Below are 13,055 nucleotides of genomic sequence, written 5' to 3' on the forward strand. Positions count from 1 at the left end.
GACTGAGCATGTTTCTTGACTAAATGGCTTACGACAGTGTGATGATACCCCAAATTCCGACCAATGCCATTACAAGACATTCCTGCGTTATGCATGCCGATTATTTGCCATCTTGTGGTGTTTGATAATTGCCTACATGCCATGGTAACAGTGTCATGGAATAACTGTTTAAAACCGAGGTTATGAAAGCAATTTTAACGTTTGGATATACTGCTTTTAGAGATACTGGAGGGTAGCATGCTGCATGGGCATACCATGCATGGCACGTGAGCTTTCATCACGCATGACTGATTATATCATCTCGAAAAAACATAATTCTTCCCGTAATTATATCTTTCATGACTGTTACAAATATTGGGACCAAATAATAATGAAATATATTAGGGTGTGCTTAACTTTTTTCTTTGTGTATATATCTCTGAAAACACTGCTGATTGTGCATCTTTCGTTTCATAGACTTGCGATAAAAAGCTTTGTAAAAGTCCTGCACAATACCAGAACTACATGTCCATGCTGAGGGAAGTATGACAAACTCCCCCCCCCCCCCCCCTACACAAATTGTGAAATGGTTTAGTTACATTTTTTTTGGTAGTACTTTGCCTACCGTGTTCTGTTTTAACCCAGATTTCATTTAAATGTGTTGTTTCATATCAGTTTTGTTAAATCCACATATAAACAATTAAAATCTGATTCAAAGTAAGCATAATGTCTATGAACGTATACATGTGTGTATATCCTTATTTATGATACCTATGTCAGAATGATGAGATCTCATTGGTCCATGTGAACTTGATAAAATACTATGTATCCCGCCTTGAAGGGAAGTAAAATTTTCAAGAATAATTCCTTATAGCCTGATTGCTTTTGTTTTGTGTGTGGTTCTGAAATATGCAGCCACTGCCAACTTGAAATCACACTGCATGCATGAAGGGGACAAGATTGGCTTGTTATGAAGCAGTTACTTCTGATGGAGCCAGGTCAATCAAGAGCTGCCAGCTGCAGCCTTGTTGCTTGAAAATTTTAGAACTTTCTCGATAAGACCTTTATCTTGTCTGCATGTTCCGAAACTATTGTCTGCACAGGTATGTTTTTAGAACTGTTAATAAATTTATTGATTGGATGTCATTGCACCTGATTGTGTTGAATATTGCTCATACTATCAATATTATTACAAAAGTAGTTATGATGGATATAGCTGTATCATTTCCACAATCTCATCTTGCAACAGTCAGTTCTCAGTAAGAGTTGACATTTCTGGAAAAGTATGAGAACTTCTGCCTTTCATCATGGTATCATGGTATGTGCAGAAGTATTGGACAAAGCAGCCTGTGGGAAAATTTCTCGAGGTGGGAGTTAACTGGCTGTAAAAGTTCAGTTTCCACCCTTGCCAAACAAGCCTGGAATTTCTGGGCTTGATAGTAGCGCCACCAGTGGCCATTACAAGTTATGTCCCTTCTCTGTCCCTCCTATTGACTAATCAGATTTCATCACTCATATCACTTGCATTTGCATCAAACAATATGGCAGCCCTCAGTGAAGACAATCTGATCGATAATCAAAATCCTTTTAAAACAGGTCTTACTACACGAAGTGCATAAATCAGGTGAGAGCACCTTGATTAAAAAAATAAAAAGATTTGGAAAATATTTGTTGACACGATTTTGATTGAACTATGCATAGACTTGTTAGTCCAGCCAAAATATAACTCCATAATTTGAGCATAGTTTGGCGAGAGTGGAAACTGGACTTTTATAGTCAGTTAACTCCTTTACCTTGGGAAGATGCCTTTGGTCATTTGTTTGTTTTTTACAGATCTTGTAATATACAGATCTTGTAATATATGTATGTTTTTACATAAATCTTCTTTGTAGTTGTATGATGTAGTAAAGAAATTGGATTAATATTGGTGTAATGTTATTATGTGTATGTCTAGTGACTAGGTTGTAAGAACATGATTAATGTGTTTGTGTTACCACATGTGAAAAATGAAGTGTTGCCAAAGTCATGGTTGTTGTCCCTGCTTGGATGTCATGGCAGGTAGGCCCCCATCACCCATGCTTGTTGTACAAGGTGACTAATAGGGTGACACTATCAACTTATCTGGTCCAGGTTCAGATCCTACTGATTGGTCATGACACCTCCTAGTGCACCACACCTCAATAGCAACTTATCTGGTCCAGGTTTCTTATCTTTCTGATTGGGTGTCATGACGCCTCCGATTGGATCACACCTCAGTATCAACTTATCTGGTCTAGGCTTCAGATCTTTCTGATTGGGTGTCATCATACCTCACCCTATCAACTTACCTGGTCCAGACTTCAGATCTTACTGACTGTGTGTTATCATACATCCAAGTGTAGGGTCAATAGTCATACATAATTTCGCCTGTCAATCGCACAAAGCCCACTCGACTGCTTCTGTGGTCTAGGGGTAGAGCGTCTGCCCTGGAGAGCGGAAGGTCCGGGGTTTGATCCCCGGCCGCGTCATACCAAAAGACGTTAAAAGATGGTACTTGTTGTTATCCTGTCTGCCGCTTGGCATAAAGGGGCTTAAACAAGGACTGGTCGGCTTGGAGTCGGTATACTGGGTCTGAGTGGGGTATTGATTTTAAACTGCAGCATGATATCTCAGTGAGCTAGCACTATAAATCGGCATCAGTCTGGACTAGTACAAGCAGTCAGTCACACACACACACACACACACACACGTGCATGCACGTCACTACATAAGTGCAATAATCTTGGGCGTGACATTAAACCCAATTTCACCTCACCTCACCTCAAAGCACACTCGAGTTCCACTCATGATATTCAGCCTATCAGCACTATGCCAGTGCTCATGCATTTCAATAGTGGGAAACACGGTAATATGACATACCGGGTACTAGTTAAAGATTAGCTCACTCATTCACTGATGTTGGGAATGAAAACAAAAGACAATATTGTGCCTAAAATAAAATTGTATTTATTAAGTCCAGAAAATGTGTTTTCATAAACATCAGTAATTTATTTTGAATGATAATTTTACAGAGTAAATGTAAACCCAAATGAGTTAGGTGTCAATAATTTTAAAAAGAAAACAATTACGTTGTTCAAAACTTAAAGTGGCCTCCACCTCCCCATATAGCCACACCTTCACCACCAAAACACATCCACTGAAATAAATAACAGTAATCATGGTAATTACTGGCAGTTCAAATAAACAACAGGCAGTCTGCACATTGTTGATATACTTACCATGCAGATTATACATGTTGTGTGTACCTCTATAATGTAATATTTCAAATAAAATATCACATGAACAGCAAGAAATAGATATAAGTGAAGTAAACATGGCTGGCTGTATCTGCAGACTTTTAAAGTTGTTTCTTTTTTATGAAATACTTCACTAATCATCACTAAACATCAGTGATTCATAATTATTGGAAGACATGTAATTATTTTTAACAAGAAAACAGTTATCTTTAAGAAAAAGTGGCCTCCACCTCCCCTTATAGCCACACCTTCACCACCAACAAACATATCCCCTGAAATATATATGTTATCACATGATATGCCAAGGAGGGGGTACTCCGGTAACATGAACCATTTCCGCTGCCCAGCCCTGGTAGCAACTACCGCTGCCTGACCAAAATAGCAACTAGCGTGGTAAAAGTACAGTGGCAACTACCCCAGTCTGGCAATTGCAAACTGACCTGACTATTCTGAAGATGCTGGAGTCAGAGGTGTTAATGGTGATGCTCTATCAAGGTCCACATAATGCCTCACCACCAGTCAGTGATTATTGATGAATTGAGATCAGATAGAAGGGATCTGGAGTTTGGAGTGCCACAGGGATCTGTTCTTGGCCCAATACTTTTTTCACTATATACACTAACTGCTGGAAGAATTGCAAGATCTCATGATCTCAGTTTTCATCTGTATGCTGATGGTACACATCTTTGTCTGTCATTCAAACCACCAGTAATCATCATTGGTAAGTGAGACTTTCCAGAGAATCAGAGCCTGCATTCCTGACATCAAAAGTTGGATGACAACAAATTTCTTCAAATTGAATAATGACAAAACTGAAATTTCCATCATCAGTTCAAAACTAATGCAGCTCAAGCTCTAACAAGTATCATAAAAATCATTAACAAATAATAATAGTAATTAATAATGCATACATGAAGAGTCAGCAGTGTTGAAAGAGGTAAGTTTCAACCACGATTTAAAAGCAGAAAGAGAGGGAGCACTGGTCAGGGTCTGCAAATGCTTCATACATGCACATGTTGTTTCAAGATTGGACCATGCCACTGGTCTCCTGCATGACATTCAGCAAAGTCATTTGCACAAAATACAGCTGCCAGGGTCATCACACAATGTCAAATGCACAACCACATAACATCTGCCACACTCAAAATGCTGCATTTGCTGCCAGTGAGAAAATCATGTTCAAGCTGCATCATCTAGCAGTGTCTCTCTCACAAATATTGGGTAAAACTCCCTCTGTTTGCCAGACATGCATGAATTCCTTGAGGCATACTTCTGATGAATCGACCAATGTCAGCTTAACTAATGTTGTTCCACTTATCAGTGAGAGCAGCACCGGATGTTTTGCCATTGGAGGAATTGGGTCACAATGCTGGCACAATAAGCATGTGCACTATCATCTTGAAAGATGAAATGTTTCCTAACACATGTAAATGGCACCTCGAGTGGTGCAACGATGTTGCCCCAATAGTATCGATCTGTAACTGCCATGGACAAATAAGACTACAGTTCGGCCAGTCATTGTGATACCACAGAATACCATTATGGACCCAAACCATAAACGATCATGCTGTACGACTTTAACATCTATAAAACGCTCATAAGAACGTCTACAAAGTCGAAAGTGAACCTCAATTCATCAAAAAACATTACATTAGCCCAATGTAAATTATCCAAATGCTGTCATTCCCTTCACCACTGAAGCCTCTGATTTCAATTATCTGCAGTAAGTTGTGACATGACACATGGTAGTCGTCACGCAAATGCTTTCTGTGCAGATGATTTCACACTGTCTGGGCATGTGCTCTTACACCAGTTGCCTGTTGCAACTGTTCCCTTATCTGAATGTCAGTTTGCAACTGATTTCTCAAGGCCATCATTCTGACTAATCTGTCCTGGCTTCTTGTTGCCATCCTGAGCGACATTGATCATCATATGGTATTGGTCCCACAATCTGCTGATAGACTGAGAATCATGCAGCATTTGTACCTGCAACATGCCTGTGGCATGTAAACGCTCAGCACATTGCAACATCACATGATCAATGCTGTCACTTCCTAAATGATTCAATGTGTTTTATAAAGTGTCTTTGAGCGTTTGGTTCCAAGCATCGGCTCTTAACCCAGTCTGAGTGACAATGGTAAATCTGACAGACATCCCCATGCATGTGCCGTCTAAGGTCACATGCTTCATGAATGTCCCAATGTTGAGTTTTGGAGCTTGATATCTTCGGAAATGTTCTTGCCACATAAATCACTTACTTTCATTGCCAGACATTGGTGTATGTTCCTGTAGTTTCACCTCAAAACAAAATATCCCCTACTATTTTTTTATAGTGATATATGGGAATGACACAGCTCAAGGCACTGCTAGAAGATGGGGTTAAATCTATAGAACTAAAGAGAAGGGTTTAGCGCCACTTTGAACACTGCAACGAGTTCAGGAGGTACAATATGTGAAGCTAGAGGAAACATGAGTTTCTAGTTGACACAACTTGAAAGACTGACATATCTGTAGAATAGAATGGGTTCATGGTTCCAGCAGGTTGTACACATGTATTAAGGAGGGCAGAAAATCTTTGACTGGAGCTAGATCACTGTTGTGTGACAGAGATATGGAGCTTGAACTGAATCTTGAGTATGAGAACTAGTGAAGGGGTCACCAAGGCAGATGGAGTTTTGGGTGGTGCTAGATTTTGGATCACTGTTGCTGGACTGATTTATGGCACTTGAATTATATCTCGGTCTGATAAAAAAATGATTTGACATGAGTTGGAGCAAAGGGTTCGCAGCAGGAAAGTTACTGCAACCTCCACTATTATCCTGGGAGTAATTCAGTGGAGAAACCTGGTTGTAGAAGTAAAAAAACATTAGAATCAGGAGAACAGACATATGATGCAAGTGCAGAAACATAATTTTGAACTTAACATACAACATGCCAGATGACTGCACAAAAATCTGTGTCTCTTAGTCTTCTTGTTAATGTTGGAAAACTGTTTTCCTGCTTTTACATGTTTAGTATGTTTCAAAAAGACCACACACACTCTTGATCTGTGTCTCTGATGTGACTGGATTCACAGCTGAAAGGAATAGGCTATGAGGATGGATTCACTGAAATCCTCAATACTAGATATTTGGCTGTTGGTCTGAGAGAGGCTGGAATCACTGCTCCCAGGATCAGGGCTGAAAATGGATTTCATCAAAGTCTGGCTGTAGTCTTGTGACAGGTTGCATTCACTGCTGAAGGTGGAATCTTCAAACTTGGGGCCCAATGATGTCTGGCCGATTGACGCTTGATCTAGGCTGCAAGCACTGTCAACATGAAGCTTCCTGAAGGTGGAATCTTCAAACTCATGGCCCAATGACGTCTGGCTGATTGTTTCATCTAGGCTGCATGCACTATCAACCGGAAGCGGCTGGAAGGTAGAATCATCAACATCTGGGCCAAGTAAGATCTGGCTTATTGCTGTTTCACCTAGGCTACATTCGCTGTCAATCGGAAGCGGCTGGAAGGTAGAATCATTAAAATCTGTGCCCAGTAAGATCTGTCTTATTGCTGTTTCATCTAGGCTGCATTCGCTGTCAATCGGAAGCGGCTGGAAGGTAGAATCATCAACATCTGGGCCAAGTAAGATCTGGCTTATTGCTGCTTCACCTAGGCTGCATTCGCTGTCAATCGGAAGCGGCTGGAAGGTAGAATCATCAAAATCTGTGCCCAGTAAGATCTGTCTTATTGCTGTTTCATCTAGGCTGCATTCGCTGTCAATTGGAAGCGGCTGGAAGGTAGAATCATCAAAATCTGTGCCCAGTAAGATCTGGCTTATTGCTGTTTCATCTAGGCTGCATTCGCTGTCAATTGGAAGCGGCTGGAAGGTAGAATCATCAAAATCTTGGCCCATTAAGATCTGGCTTATTGCTGTTTCATCTAGGCTGCATTCGCTGTCAACTGGAAGAGGCTGGAAGCTGGAAACATCGAAACCCAATGAGGTCTGGCTGAGGCTTGGTTCACTGCAAATAGTAACAGACATGAAATGAGGTGGTGACAGAGCAGTAATAAACTCTCTGCTGATTGAGGTTTGGCTTGCACTGGTGCAGGCAGGGAGGGACATATCACATGGGCTTGGGAACATGCTTGCACTGGTGTCAGCAGGGAGGGACATATCACTTAGGCTTGGGAACATGCTTCCACTGGTGTCAGCAGGGAGGGACATATCATATGGGCTTGGGAACATGCTTCCACTGGTGTCGGCAGGGAGGGACGTATCACTTGGGCTTGGGAACATGCTTGCACTGGTGTCAGCAGGGAGGGACATATCACTTAGGCTTGGGAACATGCTTCTTGCACTGGTGTCGGCAGGGAGGAATGTATGATTATGGCTGGGGAATACATGTCTGCTCTCTAATATAAACATAGAAGGAAGGTCATTAGTGTCAGTACAGTTAGAAGTAAAGTTAGGATAGTCTGAATGAAGCACACTGGTATTTGGACTGAAAAAACCTGCATTATGAATATTCAGATACTGGCTTGGGATGAAGGATGGGAAGGAAATAGGTTGTTCAAACTGTTGTAGGATGCTGTTGTAGAAGATGGAGGATCTAGGGGTGGGGCATATTAAGCTGGTGGACCTCATTGTAGGACTGGAGGGGATGACAGCATCAGTGTCGGGGCAGGGAGGGTCATCCAGGTTCACCCAACTTTCACTGGGACACAGCATGTTGTGTCTCTGAAGTATCAATGTGGGATTTATTTAGATTCATTTCACACAAAGGACAATATACAGGTATTGTCACATGTTAAGCTTGTTTACATGAGTGGTTTACATTGTGTACTTATACAGGGATTTTGATGGAGACAATTGGCATGAGGACATTTTCATCATTTTATCAACTATATATAAATATATACCACATTTGAAAACTATCTGTAGGACATTTTGGATGACAATCAGTCAATGTCCTGGAAATTGAACCGATCAGAAACCCTGCCTTGATGAATGTAAAGAGTAAAGAGTACTTGTGTTTGAAGTGGGACATGTCATTATTGTGTGTGTTGTTTAGATGAGAATACCTCTAGAATTGAGCTTTGAACCAGATCAAGGTGAAACACGGGATAAACTGTAAAATCCAGATAATCCCCACTGCTTAACCTGTCAACAACATGGACATGAAATTACTTATAATATCTTCATGTATTATCAGTACATAAATAGAGTGAAGTTGTTTATATCGAAAGATGCTTTTATGTTATACACATATTTCAGAGCTGAAAGCAGTGTTTGATACCAAGGGTCATTATCAAGGACAGTGACCTTCAAAATAGTACATGTCTCCCACACTTGGTAGGCATGTAGTTATGACAATGAGGTGATATCCTTACAGGGTTAGAAATTAATAATAATGTTACAATTAACCTTTATTTTAACAAGTCAAGACTGCAAAAAGTATCTGGTAATAGTGGTAGTCCACAAAGAAATGTCACCAGTTCTTTCTGAATTTCACTAGAATAGAGTGCATTAGTTAATTTCAACATTGCTGTTTTATAATAAATACAATAGAACATAAAAGTACATAAATATATAGGGACTGGTTATGTACATTCTATCTGATTACAGTCATTGACTGTTGTGATTTCAGAGATCAAGTAAATGGCATTAGGAAATGATCTTATCAACTTTTGAAAGGACATTCTTCTATATCATCATTAAATTATGAAATTTTGAAATCAGGATATTTTGACTGGTAAGTCAGTTTCCTAATAAAGCACATGCAATGACTGAATAATTTCTATGCAAAACTTGACCAGCCCACTTTTGACCGACCTTATATATTCCCAGTTTACGGGACTGCAATTGTCTATTGGCATCATTTAAGTGGATTTTTCTGTTATAATATGGAGAACTATAAACTGAGCTTAGCAGACCAAACAGAATAATACTGGACTTGAAGTTAGAATGTATTCCAACCACATATCTTACTTTCAATGATTAGACCCTGATAGACATCATTCTCAACTCCCTAACGCACATTAATATCCCTGTGTCATGGGTTTTGGGACATTCAAAGGTTTTTTTCTGCTAGTCACATGAACAACTGTAAAGTATCTCACTCAATTATAAAACTTTATCTAAAAACAGGCCATCACCTGAGCATTTACCAATGTTTGTGTGATAGCCACGTGCCATTCTAGCCCACTGTTGTAACCTGCACCCCATCATTTTCAGTAGATCTTAGTGTTAATGTATGAACTTTTATTAGCAAAGCTTACTAGATCGAAAGAAATTTGACTAAACTTGGGCTACGGACTTGTGACTAAGGTCATAGTCTGGGTTTAGGATAGTCTACATGTCGTTTTTGGTGGGGCCGTTCATAAACATGATCACAATTGAGGTCCATTTTGGGGTGAAAACAACCGTGGTGGCTCCGAATTAACCGAAATACTTACAACGTGCGTCTAAATATGATAGGCAAACAAGCTGGTAAATGAAGGAATAGATAATTCAGCAGTCATCTAAAGGAAAAAGTATTCAAAATGGACTTCAAAATGTTGAATATTTGCTGGTTGTCAAAGATGGCCTGTTTTGTTTACAATGCCAGCAAAGACAAATCCAGAGACATTTCGGGAGAAAACAAAATGGATACATGCAAAATAACATCTACAAACCTGTCTGAAATAACAAGAAGGCACTTGAACTCAAATAGGTCGATGAAATCTGTTAAAATAACAACTGTGATAGCAACGATACGCTTCTGTCAACGAAGAATCGTAAGAGCCGGGTCTTGAACTTCGCAACCGTTACCGTAGCAACACCGGAAATAGATTTTTTCAAAAGCTTCTCGTATTTACAAATCGAAATGAGCTTCTACGTCCAGTGGAACGTTATTCAAATCATAATGACAAAATAAAACCCTACATTGCAAAATAAAATATTCTTGCTGGTTCCCAATTCTCTCTGCGCTGCGTCAACTTTGTAACATGTAGAGACGGAGCCTGGCGGAAAGTCAACTCGTTCACACGAAGACCCGTAAACAATCATTCCACTAGCAATATTTGATGTTAGTCGTTTTTGGTTGAACCTGACATGGCGGTGTTTCGATGTCACAATATGACGACTGAAGACAGTATTTGTATTCCCAATAATACAAGAGTCAGTTCCCTGTATAAAAACGTTTTCTTTTTAGTTTAATATTTGAGAAGGTGCCACAAATGTAAAAACGATCGCAAATAAGTGACCAGCCACGCTTGGTTCTGAGCGTGGATTATTTACGCTGAATTATAAGTATAAAGAAACAGGTGAAAACAATATACATATATAATATTGTAGCAGGGCGTGGAGTCATCCCACAGATGACATTCTTACCTTGTCAGCTTGCTGACGGGGTTAACCTCTTTGGTCATGTGGACAAGGCGTCCGACCTCGGATCAGAAGGTCCGTGGTTCGAATCCCATCACGGGACTCGGAAATTTTATGGCCGTTACAATATAAGGACAATTTCTTTGTGGGAATGTTTCGGGAATACAATGGGCTAGCCAATGCCAATAAAACTACATATAATAGATTTTTCGAAAGACCTTGACATACATGATATTACATTGGCCATTACTTCTACACTGACCTCTGTTCAAGGCCAAAGTCACCAGTGGTCCTGTGACCAAACATGATACATCATTCCAGTTGGTGCTGTAAAAAGGCGACTATGCCTGTCGTAAGAGGCGGCTAACGGAATTCGGTAGTTAGACTCGCTGACTTGGTTGGTGCATGTAATCGTATTGAAATTGCGTAGATCGATGCTCATGATGTTAATCCCTGGATTGTCTGGTCCAGACTTGATTATTTACAGACTGCCGTCATGTAGCTGGAATATTGCGGTGTTAAACAACAAACAAACAAACATTACAGTTTACGTTGCATTTGAGTCAATAAATAAAGAGGAATTAATAATACTTTTATAAAATAAAATCTGTCATTCGTTTAACCCGAATCGAATAAAGCCATGCATCATGCCTGTGTATGTTTAGTTTCGTGGAACAGCCAGCAAATACTTGGAGTATATTTAGAAAATATTTAGGCCGCCAGCGTAAGATACATGGGTCCTACATAAATATATGTTTAATTTATTGGTATACAGCTTGGGGTATGTATAGATGGAAGTGATGACCCACTGACCGCAAATGATATGACTGCAAACCTCCGAAAATATATCTGAAAATTCCCGGGACTCTCAAATACATGTGCCTAGTTAAACCCTTCAGTTTTGTGTGGATCCATTTTATTCCAAACCTTTCGGCCATATTCTTGACATTGCCTTGGGCCATGTTTTTCAAGGGGACATTTTCTCTATTACCCGATTTGACTACCCGGAAACAGTGCAATCCAAAGTGGTTTATTTAGTCCATTTGTACATAGAGACGATAAGTGTCAGAAGAGCATGATACATTAAAACACATGTGCAAACGCCAAATGAGACACGGTAATACGCCACAATTAAATAAACATAATCACTCTGAGAAGCAAGTATACGGTACTTGCACATGTATATAACTTGCTGACACGACTAAGTAAACATATACACTTATCTCCACACACACACACGCACGCACACATATATGTAGAACGTAGCATAATATTCACCATGGGGTAGGAACAAGTATAACAATATAAATAAAATATACTAAATAAGTAAATGCAGTGTAGCTCGTCACACAACTACCCTGAAACTACAAAGGGGTAACTTGGTGCAGTTATTCAAATTGATGATTTGACCGGGCAGTAATTATTTTAAATATTTTTTTATATTTTTCTGGAGCATTTACACGGTCTTGCATAACAATATATTCAAATAAATAAACCATGAGAGCTTGACCAAAGCTTTTAAAAGTAATCTCTATTACAATTAACAACGGAAGTATACTCTGATAACATAAAATTCAGTGATCTCCTTCTGTTTAAATTGGAATGCTGGTGGATAGTTATTATTTCTAAAGTTGAAAATGATTTGGCAAACTAATGATGAGGTTTAAAGGATTGTTATTTTCGATAAATAACCAAAATGAACATTTTCTTCGGATACTGTCACCGGGTTTTACGTTTTGTGCGATATCAAAATGTCCAATGTTTCGCCAGATGGAGCTGACTTTGTTACATTCCGAAAATATATGTGTAATAACATCATCAGAACATTACAACTTGTACAGTATACGTATCCCGTTTTATTAAGGAGACAGTTTGTTGGCAACATATCATATAAAATTTGATATAGGAACCACTGTAGTTTAGTGAGTAGGTGAGTGAGTATGGTTTTACGCCGCTTTTAGCAATATTCCAGCAATATCACGGCGGGGTACACCATAAATGGGCTTCACACATTGTACCCATGTCGGGAATCGAACCCGGGTCTTCGGCGCCACAAGCGAACGCTTTAACCACTAGGCTACCCGACCGCCCCCTGTAGTTTAGTCACGTTCGTGCAACTGAAAGGCCCGGGATAGAAATCAAGCGCGGGTCCAGCATTTTAAAAAGTTTTTAAGTGAGCGAGTTAAAATTTAACGTCGCATATTTTGATATATAATATATTTTTAAGGGGTGTGGGGCGCGTCAGTCATGCTTTATTAGCCAATTTCTTTTGCTTCATTCCAATGTGTTGCTATTGCGTGTGCGTTTTCGACAAAACACTGATATAGGTGTCCCTACCCCAAGAGACATCTTAATTCCTGACTGGCTTCTGAGAACAGGCTCATAACAGAAGAACATGTGTTTTCAAACACGACATATCGTCGAAATACACTCGATGAAAAAGGGAGGTTACT

Source organism: Haliotis rufescens, unplaced genomic scaffold (genome assembly GCF_023055435.1).
Source record: "Haliotis rufescens isolate VD_foot unplaced genomic scaffold, xgHalRufe1.0.p SCAF_5, whole genome shotgun sequence".
In the NCBI taxonomy this organism is placed as follows: domain Eukaryota; kingdom Metazoa; phylum Mollusca; class Gastropoda; order Lepetellida; family Haliotidae; genus Haliotis; species Haliotis rufescens.